General features: G+C 41.5%; 1 protein-coding gene across 3 annotated transcripts in view; it reads left to right on the top strand.

Moving 5' to 3' along the window:
* The window catches only part of LOC106080696 (uncharacterized), a 238,019-nt gene that overhangs the window by 96,706 nt on the left and 129,074 nt on the right, over window positions 1-12,239 (top strand). The window contains exon 3 of one of the 3 annotated variants that reach the window (XM_013242163.2): window positions 9,131-9,190. The exons of the other annotated variants lie outside the window; for them this stretch is intronic. The gene's annotated coding sequence lies outside the window, so the exon portion shown is untranslated. The remainder of the gene's footprint in view (window positions 1-9,130; window positions 9,191-12,239) is intronic. 3 annotated transcript variants of the gene reach the window in all.

Here is a 12,239-nt window from a genome sequence, read left to right as displayed (position 1 = left end):
ACCCAAACATTAGGCTACAAAATGGGATATCAAATTCGTTTTCAACTCTCAAATACCTTTCATTTGAGTCCCATATTGTCATAATGGGTCAAATAACCAATTTGACATATCTTTATGAGGAAACGCGCCACCTAGAGTTGAACGCAAAATTTAATGTCATTTTCGTAATCTACTCCCTAATACCTTTCATTTGAGTCCCATAAAGCCATGGTCGGCTAATACGATCATTTGGAGTATTTGGGGGTGGGCGACCTCCCATTACTTGGACCTAATGTTTTATGCCATATTTGTAATCTACTGCCTAATACTTTTCATTTGAGTCCCATATCGACATGAACTTCGAATACATCTGTTTAGAGGAGTTTTGGGGTTGGGGGACTGCTGGGTACTTGGTTCCAAATTTTAATACCATATTCATTTTATGGTCTTCAATACCTTTCATTTGATACCCTTATTGTGCCCATTGGACCACTTTCGGATATGGGTGGAGTTTTTGGGGTAAGGGGGAGCGCCCGCCTCCATCCGATATCTAAAAATTATATAGCCTATGTTTCCTTCCAGACAAACGTATACAATCTATGAAAATTTTAAGAAGAATACTTCGATCTGATTTTGTGGGCCAGATTCGAAATTCATTTGAGCCCCATGTTGAAATGAACGTCCAATATGTCTGTTTGGGGGAATTTTGGGGTTGGGGCGGTCCGATGGGTACTTAGACTCAAATTTTAGTACCATATTCGTATTTTACTCCCCAATACATTTCATTTGATACCTATGTTGTGCCGATCGGTCCACTTTTGATTTTGGGTTGTGTTTTTGGCATAGGGAGGTCCGTCCCTCTTCCGATACCGAAAAGTTATATAGTCTATGTTTGTTTCCAGATCAACCTAAACATTATGCGAAAATTTCGAGAAAATCGGTTTTGCCGTTTTTCAGTCTATTCGAAACAAAAAAACTGAGTCCCATATATCCGTGATTGGCTATTGTGCCCATTTTGGGCGTTTTTGTGAGGGTGGGGTGACCTCATATACTTCGACATGAATTTGATACCCATATTGTCCTTATCGGTCCACTTTTGAGTGGTGTTTTTGGGGTATCGGTGGAGGGTCCGCCCCTTCTGATATCAATAAATTATAAAGTCTATTCCTACTTCCTGACCACATTCGTAATCTACTCCCGAATACCTGTCATTTGAATCCCATATTGTCATGATAGTCAAATAGAACTATTTTAAGGGGTTGTGGGGCGGGGGCGGCCCCCAGGTACTTCGACCCAACTTTCATTATAAAATTCGAACTGTACTCTTGAATACCATTCATTTGAATCCCATGTTGTCCCGATCGGTTCACTTTTATTTTTGGGTAGTACTTTTGGGGTAAGGGGGAGGGTCCGCCGGTCAGGAAACACTTACCTTGATCCACTACTACAAAATGATCGAGAATATATTCACATATATTTTATGAGTTGGCGGATTGATATTTTCACAGGTTATAAATGGGAAGCCAATCATTCAATGGTGGTATCTTAATTATCTCCATATATACAAAAGCTTATTCTGAAGGCATGTAAGGTTAATCTTTCCAATTGTTCTTACTTCCGAGTCCAAGAATTCTCTATATGCTTTTTTATTTTTTGCGCTAAGTGTACCCACACCTCCCGTTGCATGTGGCGAAATCTTCATTGAGTTAGTTTTGCGATGACACCATGGTGCCATGTGGGTGTCTTACATTGAAATGAATATGAAATGTGCCTGACATGCCTTTAGATGGTTTTCTAAAGGCCATGTAGTTGCCAGAAGACTTTCAACCCCCACCGTCACTTTTGGCAGACACATGAGGTCATATGCTTGCACACGCACATTTGACATGCACGTACGATTCTACCAACTATGTGAATATGGGTTCCTTGCAGGGTTTCTTATGTGATGGTAATTTTGCAGAGAATCCCTGCATTTGTGAAAAGAAATACGTGAGAGTAAACAGGGAACTTAGTTTGACAGGATTTAACTTTGTATATCCAAACAAGTAAAAAGGCTTTAAGTTCGGCCGGGCCGAACTTTGGATACCCACCAACTCGGGTTTATATGTAAACCACTTTTCGTCAAAATCCGGTGAAAAATGCATACCTTATGTCCCATAGCAGTTATATCGAAATATGTTCCGATTTGGAACTAATCTACTGGATGAAATGTTTGCAGGAAATTCTTCCTTGCCCCTTAGCAATCAACCACACCCCGTGATTGATAGTGTACCTAGTTCTATGCCTCAGATATTCTTTCGAACACGTGGAGTTAAAAGGGTCCTTGCGGATCTCGACGTTAATAAATCTCCGGGCCCGGACTGTATATCAACACTTGTCTTTTGTAAGTGTTCTTCGACTCTTGCTCGTCCACTGCTCAACCTTTTCAACCTTGCTTACTGTGCGGGTGTTTTCCAAGCGCGTTGGAAGTTTGCGAACGTTCAGCCCATCCCCAAGAAAGGTGGGGCGAACAAGCCTGTGAATTGCCGGCCAACTGCGATATGCTCCGCGCTTTCCAAGGTTATGGGGAGTATGGATAACCATCATCTTGTTAGATGGCCTTCTTAGCGACCAACAGTATGGGTTCCGCAGAAATCGCTCTACGGGAGACCTAATGGCGTTTTTGTCGGAACGATGGAGTCGCTCTATCCACCAGTTTGGTGAGAGTAAGATCGTGGCTCTGGATATCTCCAAGGCATTTGATAGGGTCTGGCACGGTGCATTTGTATCAGAGCTAGTCCCTTTTGGAGTCGGTTATAATTCCGTTCGATTTATATCTAGCTTTCTCAGAGATCGCACTATACGAGTTGTTGTATATGGGTTCTCATCAGATGAGTATACATTGACCGTAGGTGTGCCACAAGGTTTTGTCCTTTCCCTTTTTCTATTTTCATTGACTATCTATTGGGTCAGACTTCGAATGCAGTCTACTCATCTGCCGATGACAGTAGTCTGTGTCATTCATATTCATTCGACCATATGCCCAGTCCTTAAGAAATTGTGGACAGGAGGCATATTATGGATGAGATGCTCTCCCAGGATTTGTTGGCCATTTCTGAGTGGGGTAGAATGAACCCACAAAAGACGCAGTGCTGTTTCTTGTCTTCAAAGCGATTCACCGACCAACTTCAATCGTCGATATCTATCGACGGTATAGATATTGAGCAGTCAGATGCTCTTGATGTTCTGGGCATGAAGATACAATGTGATGTCCTTTGGTCAAAACACGTATTGGAAGTGTCGAAAGAATCATGTTTGGGCTTTCTTAAGTGGTGCAAGAAATATTTCACCTTTTCTGATCTTCTCAATATCTATACTACCTACATCAGGCCGAGGATGGAATATAACTCTCATATATGGGCAGGAGCTCCAAAATCATCCTTGAAGCTACTTGACCGGGTTCAACGGAGAGCGATGGTGTTGATTGGGGACAGTAGGGTATCCAACTTTATTGCTTCCCTTGAACATCGTCGGAATGTGGGTAGCGTTGTATCGCTCTATCGTTATTTTCATGGCGTGTGTCCCAGGGATATTCGACTTCTTATCCCTGACGTTAGGATGTTCACCAGGAATACAAGACTTGCCAGGAACTCACACCCGTTTGTAATTGATTGCTCAGTCGACCGAACCATGCATTACCGAGAAAATTAATTTTTCGCCCGAACCATTCGTATGTGGAATCGACTTCCGGCTTATGTCTTTCCCACCGATGTTGACGTTCAGAAATTTAAAACTAATACCAATAAACACTACTCTCTCTTTCCCCTATCCCCCACAAAAACCCTTAACTTTCCTAATTGCCAACGTAATGCACTGCATATATAGGGGACATCCCATGCGTTGGTTACGTGAAAAACAAAAATAAATAAATAAAAAATCGAGAGGTCGGTCTATATGGTTGCTATATTCAAATCTGGACCGATTTGGGGCAAATTGAAGAAGGATATCGAAGGGCCTAACGCGACTCACTGTCCCGAATTTCGACGAGATCGGACAATAAATGCGCTAAAAATACAACATAAACTTATTTAAAATGAAGATTAAGTTGGAATAGGTTAGGTTAAAAGACACCTGTCCGGCAATCGCAGTTGCCAACCGCTTCATTTGCAGACCTCTTGTCCATTGTGTTCGTTGTAGAAAGCAAAGAAATAGAAGAGGAGAGAGAAATGAAAGTCATTAGAAAAATACGAATAGAAACTGAAAATGCCGGCCCAATCATTCAACTCAGATCCTTGCAGAATTTCAGTATGAATCGGGGGTCGAAAGACTGTTGAGAGCTCAGTGAAGAGAGGAGGTATTCATCCATAATTCTACGCCTTCTCCCAGTCATCTTAGGCACTGGCACTGCAAATATTAAACCGTCTCCAAACTGCTCTCTTTATCCCCGCAGACCCCGAGCTCATTGCCATGTCAGTGACCTGACATTGCAGTGGCCGGTTAGGACTCCAACCAACATTCCAAGGTCACGCTTCTCCAGCTCGAGAACAATCGACGTTCTTGTTCCGGAGAACTTCAACCACAGGGCCCTATAGACTGCAGATGAAACTGCAGAATCCACCATCCCAACTAGGCAGCACAAAGGAGGGTTCACCATCGTTGTCGCCCTACCCGAGTCCATCTGCTACCCAAACCTGGCCAGCTCGTCAAGCACTTCTTTAACCAACACACCTTAATGACCCGGAACCTAGCGCAATCTGACAGCAGCCCCCAAACATCCGTGAGGTTCCTTGAATCTTCAGTTAAGCCTCCACCTCACGTGACCCGCAGCCAGAGCTTTCAGCGCCGCTCCTGAGTCAGGATCACATCCAAGGCCCTGAGGATCATAAAAATCTATGCCTGAAAGACACTGTGCCCATCCAGAAGTCTATGTGACTCCTTAAATTCTAGGAATACAACAAAAACCCCTGTCCCAGTGCCCCCATTCAGCTTGTACCCATCCTTGCGGAACGCCCCCTAGAACAAAGATTCCTCCCCGAGCAGACAAACTTCATGTCGCCATCGATGAAAGAAACGCGCCGCACATAATCCGTCGCGTGGCCAATGTCACGTAGTCGTCCCACACCAGAGGCCTTCCCAAGAACAAAGTACTGCCCGAAATCCAAAGAGCGCCAAGTCATTTGCCCCTTAGTCTGAGGGCAGTCTTTAAGGATGTACATTTTACATACAAGTGCAAAGATTTCAGCTCAAGTATCGCACTCGGCGCTGCTCTCGGAGCACTTTTCCTCTCTCCAGATATCAGCACCACCGTAATTCCCTGTATATTCTCCAACATGCTGCGAATATACACCTTCTCGGGAGCGCGGTGGGGCACCCCTATGTGAGGATCGGCCGAACTACAGCAGTGTAAATCAAGTGGACTGCACTCGTCGTAAGTCCCATACTACTGCCCACAGAGTTGCTACATGAGTACAGCTCATTTAGCCCCTGTTGGACCCTCTACTTAAAGTTTCTTCTACAGTTCAATTTCTGGTCAAGCACAACGAGTAGCTATTGAGCCTCGGGAGAGAATGTCAGCTCCATTCAATCAAGAACCGCCCCCCCGAACTTGTCATATCTTCTCGTTCTCGTGAACACCACCAGCTCTGTTGTCCTGGAGCGTATCCCACGCCTATTCCGACAGCTCCCTCAGTGCTCCCTGAAGGATATGTGTGACTGTCTCTCACTCTTTTCTCATCGAAGGACCTGAGAATCCATTGGTAACCAAGAGGCACCAGAGAGGGATAAACCCCCTCGCTGTGGCGTACCCCCGATCACAGTCTTCTTCACCGAATCCTCAGTCAGTGATGCATTAATAATTCTGCCCTTGAGAATTACATCAATCTGATTCCTCAAAAAACTGGCCCCATATCAACCATAGTACAATGGATGGACCCCACCGCCATGTTATTTAAAACCCATTTTGTATCTAAGGAGGCCTCCAAAGTGAAGTCGGCTGTGAAGTTGATAGTGCCGTCTTCGATGTGATGGCTAACATGGAAGGGAACATGGTTTTATGTTAGCCATCACATCGAAGACGGCACTAACAACTGACCGACCCTTGGTGTAGGCGTGCTGGTAGGCGCATACCACCGATGGGTCAAGAAGATCGCTGATGTAAGCATCCTACAGTCTCTCAAGTGTCTTCAAGACGACAGGCTGATCGGCCTAAAGTCCCTTGGCCGGGAGAAGGGATTCGGAGTGCGGCCGGAGCGGGGTCGGAGCTAAAGTGGTGCGACCCAGTTTTTGTCGTAGAGGGAGTAAAATTTTGTCTATTCTGTGCGGAATGGATTGCAATCTAAATCCCGCTCCCGCCACTCCGCCCACCATCACGCTCCAGCCATTCTCCCCTACGGGCCGCTCTGAATCCCTCGCAGGGAGTGACCCGGTTTCCTCGTCTTGGAAAAGAAAACAACTCTAATTAAAATGAAAGTTATTCGTAATGATGTTCAAGCGATATAATGTGTTTTTATTGTATTTGATTGGAAAATCTCCCCTTAAAGTAAAAAAAAAATTTTGTTATCCCACCATAAATCGTCATACTGATACTGGCAGCATTGTCAAGTGTCATGGTTGTGGTTCAAAACAACCTACAGAAACACCTTAAATTGCTCGGACAATGAAGTGTCGATACAACGAAATCCACGCTGTAGTGGCAATCAATTGGGTAAAGATCTGAAAAAATCCCTTTAAAGTATGCAACACATTCTCTCAGTTTCTGCGCTTGCAAAAACACTGTGAATTTCCAGCATCGTGTTCTCTGACGAAAAAACTTTTCCCAATTGAGCAGGTCTTAAAATCCCAAAATAATCGTGTTTACTTAACCGAGCGCACGCACGAAAATTTGAGCCTAACAAATAATTTTACATCTAAAGTGATGGTGTGGGCTCAAAAAAATTTTTTTTTTCAAACCGGAAGTAAATGCGACTTATTATTGGGACAATATTTTTGTAGTTGCTTTGGTGCCGTGGGCACACAAACATTTCTGTCGCAGACCATGGACTAACCAACAAGACTCGGCATCGTCACATGGAGCACGTATTAATCAAGAATGGCTAAAAATCATATTCCTCACACCATTTTGTCCACAGTAAAGCTTACCATTTTGCATGATACCAATTCAATGGATTTTTCTATTTTTGCCATTTAAGAGATCAAGGTAAAGACTGTGCTGGATAGAGCCATTGTATGGCAATTTGACAAAATATCGGTAGATTGTTTTCTTGCATCCTGCTACTCGTTTTATAACCGACTGAGAGCAATAGTCAAGACAAAATGTGGTTTTATCGAGCAAAAGTGAATGAATTCTGAGGTTTAGATCACTTTGATACATTTTGGAACTTGAGTCATTAACAGTTTTTTTTTTAAATCAAATAAATATTAGCCCCATTGAAGTGGTAACACTTTGAGTCAGCTACCCTGTACAACTTTGCCCGCATTCAATATTTACATATGCGTTTTCACTCATCTGCCCAGCTAAAATATCGCTTTGTGATAAATTTTTACTTTGCACACTTGGGCGTATACGTTTTGCAAATTCATAGCCATATTCATTATACGCCACATGGGAGTGTCAATAGTTTAACTAAAGCGTATCAATTGGTGCATATGGATTACACAGATCGTTTATAATATCTACATGAAAATATTTCCACAAACAATATTCCAAAAAAATCCCAGGAAATTAAGAAAATGCCCTTGGGAAAATAAGACAACAAATCCCTACAATGTCTGCATGTAGCTACAGACAATGTGCCACTCCACAGGCAGAAGCACACACACACACACAGACAATCTCATGCAGAAATATAAACGCAGTTGAATTACATTGGAAATTGGCTTTCCCCCAATTCAGTGGTGGCAGCAACACAGAAGCTCCACTCCTTCACAATTGTCAGGAACAGAACAAGAAATCAATATCATTTAAAATTCTAAGCACGCGATTTAAGTCAGTATTTGCAAGTTTCGAAATATTGCCAGGCCATAGCAGAAACAGCCCAAGGAGCAAAGACGAACAGCACAAGGATTGTGTGGGGAAGAAGGATGTCAAGAGAATTAAGGAAAATATAAAATAGGCAAAAAAGTGTGTGTGGGACAAGGGCAGCCCTAACAGGAAGGAAAGAACATCAATAAGAAAAAAGTAGGCTAGAGACTTATGCCAGGCTTGCCTGCCAAGGGGGAAGCATTATTTATAATTTTTCATTTCTTCCTCTAACCTAACATATCATCATTGCTACATCCTTTGGCTGAGTGTAGCCAAAACTACCACAGCCATAGCGAAAACTGAAAAGCCTTGGACGAACAAAAGCGTTGTGTGATAGAGCAAATTTAACAAGTTTTATGGATTTATGATGACTTTGTGTAATGAAAGGTAAAGCTCTCGCTCTCTATTTCGAAGATTTATGACTTGAAAAAGCCATAACAAAAATTTGATATGCAGAAATATGGGACATTCAGTGCAAAATTGGACAGTTTCAAAATGTTGCTTTAATAAGCTACATTTTTTTCTGCAACCACATGAAAATGGACTAAAGAAAAAGGAGTATAAAACATTTTTTTGAAATGTATGTGATAGAAATAAGGATGGAGTGATAATAAGCTATTAATTTATTTGGAACAAGTAAGATCGTGCCAAGTTCGGCCGGGCCGAATCTTATATACCCCGATACCACAATGGATCGAAATAAGGAGATCGGTTTATATGGAAGCTGAATCAGTCTATAGATCGATTCAGACCATATTGGACACTTTTGTTGAAGGTCATGAAAGAAGTCGTTGTTAAAAATTTCTGCCAAATCGGATAAGATTTGTGCCCTCTAGAGGCTTAAGAACTCAACACCCGAATCGGTTTATACGGCAGCTATGTCAGGATATGTACCGATTTAAATCGTACTTAACAAAGTTGTTGGAAGTCATAACAAAACACCTTAAGCAAAATTTTTGCCTAATTGGATGAGAATTGCGTCCTTTAGTGAGTCAAGAAATCAAGATTCAGAAGAGCTTGTTTCTGCATAAATATTCCCTGCATTAATATATCGAAGTTTATTTGGTAGACAATTTTTTCCAAAAAATTAAAATGTTGCTGCTTTAGTACATCTACAATTGAAGACTATATGTTTAATGCTTTTGGTTTCAGCTTTACATTGTGGACATTCCTCTGCACTGCGTTTGTTGAAACTATGACGGTGTGTTAAATGTAAGTATGCTATGGTTTTAGCTGGATATTTTTTTTGTATAGATGATCTTGAACTTTCTGGGGGATATGGGCAAGGTAGGCTTTCAGGATTTATAATTTTGTAATAATGGTTGCATCCAATCCAGTCGACGTTCTTGGCTTTAGATAGATTAAGATTTATTCACGGAGGCATATTTTATAGTTTGGCCATAACTAGCTAAGCTATTTCCTAAGATCGTAACGTGGCTAAGAATTCACACAACTTTAAACTTAGTATGGTATTTTATAAGAATATCTCTTATTATTGATACGAATATGTTTTTATACCGTCCACCACAGGATGGGGGTATACTAATTTCGTCATTCTGTTTGTAACACCTCGAAATATGCGTCTAAGACCCCTTAAAGTATATATATTCTTGATCGTCGTAACATTTTAAGTCGAACTAGGCATGTCCGTCCGTCTGTCCGTCCGTCCGTCCGTCTATCGAAAGCACGCTAACTTTCGAAGAAGCAAAGATAGCCGCTTGAAATTTTGCACAAATACTTCTTATTAGTGTAGGTCGGTTGGGATTGTAAATGGGCCAAATCGGTCTATGTTTTGATATAGCTGCCATTCAAACCGATCTTGGGTCTTGACTTCTTGAGCCTCTAGAGGACGCAATTCCCAACCGATTTGAAATTTTGCACATAGTGTTTTGATATCACTTCCAACAACTGTGCAAAGTATGGTCCTAATCGGTCCATAACCTGATATAGCTGCCATATAAACCGATCTTGGGTCTTGACTTCTTAAACCTCTAAAGAGCGCAATTCTCATCCGATTTGGCACAAATTTTGTACAACGGCTCCTCCCATGGCCTTCAACATGCTTGTGCAATATGGTCAGAATTGATCAATAGTTTGATACAGCTCTCATATAAACCGATCTCCCTATTTCGCTTCTTGAGCTTCGAATCGGACTATAACTTGATATAGCTGCTCCTCCGTCCTTATTTATTATACTTTGCTTGCCTAAAGACAGATACTGCGCAAAGAACTCGACAGATCGGCACGCTCTTACTTGTTATACGTTATTTAACAAATTGCCATAGCTTTAGCCGTAAAAATTTAGCTACATTCATCCAGTGTGGCTAAAATCTCTGTTTCTAGCTCCTTATTTATCACTGAAACGAAATTGCTGCATCGGTTTTGGATCCACCGATTGCTGCATCGGTTTTGGATCTGTAAGAGCTGGAACTTTGTTTATCCACCATCTAGGGTATATATGTAAACCCACTTTCGCCACAATCCACTGAAAACTGGATAGCTTATGCACACAAATTCGGCACGAACATTGATTCAAATTTCTGCGAAATCAGGTAACAAATGGGTAAATATGGGTTTCAGATCTTTAAAAGTCAGATCGGTCTATATGACAGCTATATCTAAATATAGTCCGATCTGATCCATATTTGGGGCTAATATTGGATAAATCGGATAAAAAACAAGTTTTATGGGCTTCAACCCTTTATCGGCAGATCAGTCTATATGACAGCTATATCTAAATATATTCCGATCTGAACCATATTTGGGTAGAATGTCGGCAGGCTTGAAAAAACTGTCTGTTCCTAATTTCAGCGAAATCAGGTAATAAATGAAGCTTTTATGGGTTTCAGACGCTTTATCGGCAGATGGGTCTATATAGCAGCCATATCTAAATATAGTCCGATCTGAACCATATTTGGGGCGGATGTTTGGAGGTCTAAAATTACTCACTGTATAAAATGTCAGCGAAGTTGGATAAAAAACAAAGCATTTATGGGCACTAGAACCTTGACCGGCAGAACGGTCTATATGGCAGCTATATCCAAATATGGTCCGATTTGACCCGTTCAAGAACCTAACCAGAGCGCATCAAAAAGACTCAGCTCATATCTCAATTTTTGAAGGCTGCAGAGTGATTACAACAGACGGACGGATAGGCATATAAACACAGGGACATCGTTAAATAGTCTTAGAATTTTACGATGATCAGAAATATATTTACTTTGTAGGGTATATTTGATTGATATTTCGATGTGTTGCAAACGAAATGACTAAATGAATATACCCCCTATCCTATGCCACCACCATGGGTATAATAACTCGGAAGTGTTAAATTTTTACAAATATGTAGTAAGTCTTCTATGAAAATGCTTGTTTTTAACTTTCAAAGTGGTTCAGTAGGGACATAGGCTTTTTGTGGTTCTGTATCAATGCACATGTCATTGGATCTACTTATTGGCAGAGGTAAAGTAGAAGGTAATGTTTGAGGTTGCTGCGATGAAATAGATCCGATTGATAAGATGATGAAAGGAAATAGAATTTTGGTGATAAACTTCGTTGTCAGTCAATTAGGTTAGGTTAAGTTGGGTTCAAAAGAAGGTGCGGGTATTAGTTCCGACCATGCTACTTTGGACATACACCTAAACCAGTAATAGGGTTGATGGGCACTCTAAAAACTACAAAGTAACCTTGAAAAGGAAAATCCTTAAATGTTTTTAATACCACGTCCTTAAGTTGGTTCATGTCTGGTATTGTAATGCTGCAACGTCTCATCATCTTCGACACACCCCCTACACATGGTATCTCTTGCCGCACCGATTTTGTAGAAGTAAGCCTGCTTGTGTCCTGTAATGATACCGAAAGCTAGACTGACTTCTTTTTTACTTCCTTTCAGTAATAGCCTCGTCTTCTCACGGTCCGGATTACTCCATAGAATTTTCGCCGTCCTACCGACTGTTTTAGTATTTCACTGTGTTACATGTGCGTTCGTAGTACACGCCGTAAACTCGGACTGTGCTTAGCGACGGAAGAAGAACTAGAAAAAGCGTCTTGGATACCCACCACCATTGATGTATTTTTCACCCTATTTTATTATAACTCCACTACCATATGAATGCAAAATGCAAATGCAAATTTTGCCCATAAACATTCCACTAAGGAACAGGGGCAAACTTCTCACATATCAATGAGTGCAGTCCGATTTAAGTTTTAAGCTCAATGATAAGGGGCCTCCTTTTTATAGCCGAGTCCGAACGGCGTGCCG

The sequence above is a fragment of the Stomoxys calcitrans genome, chromosome 5 (genome assembly GCF_963082655.1).
Source record: "Stomoxys calcitrans chromosome 5, idStoCalc2.1, whole genome shotgun sequence".
In the NCBI taxonomy this organism is placed as follows: Eukaryota; Metazoa; Arthropoda; class Insecta; order Diptera; family Muscidae; genus Stomoxys; species Stomoxys calcitrans.
The sequence above is the reverse complement of the archived record's forward strand: the minus strand, read 5'-3'. Positions and strand labels throughout refer to the sequence as shown.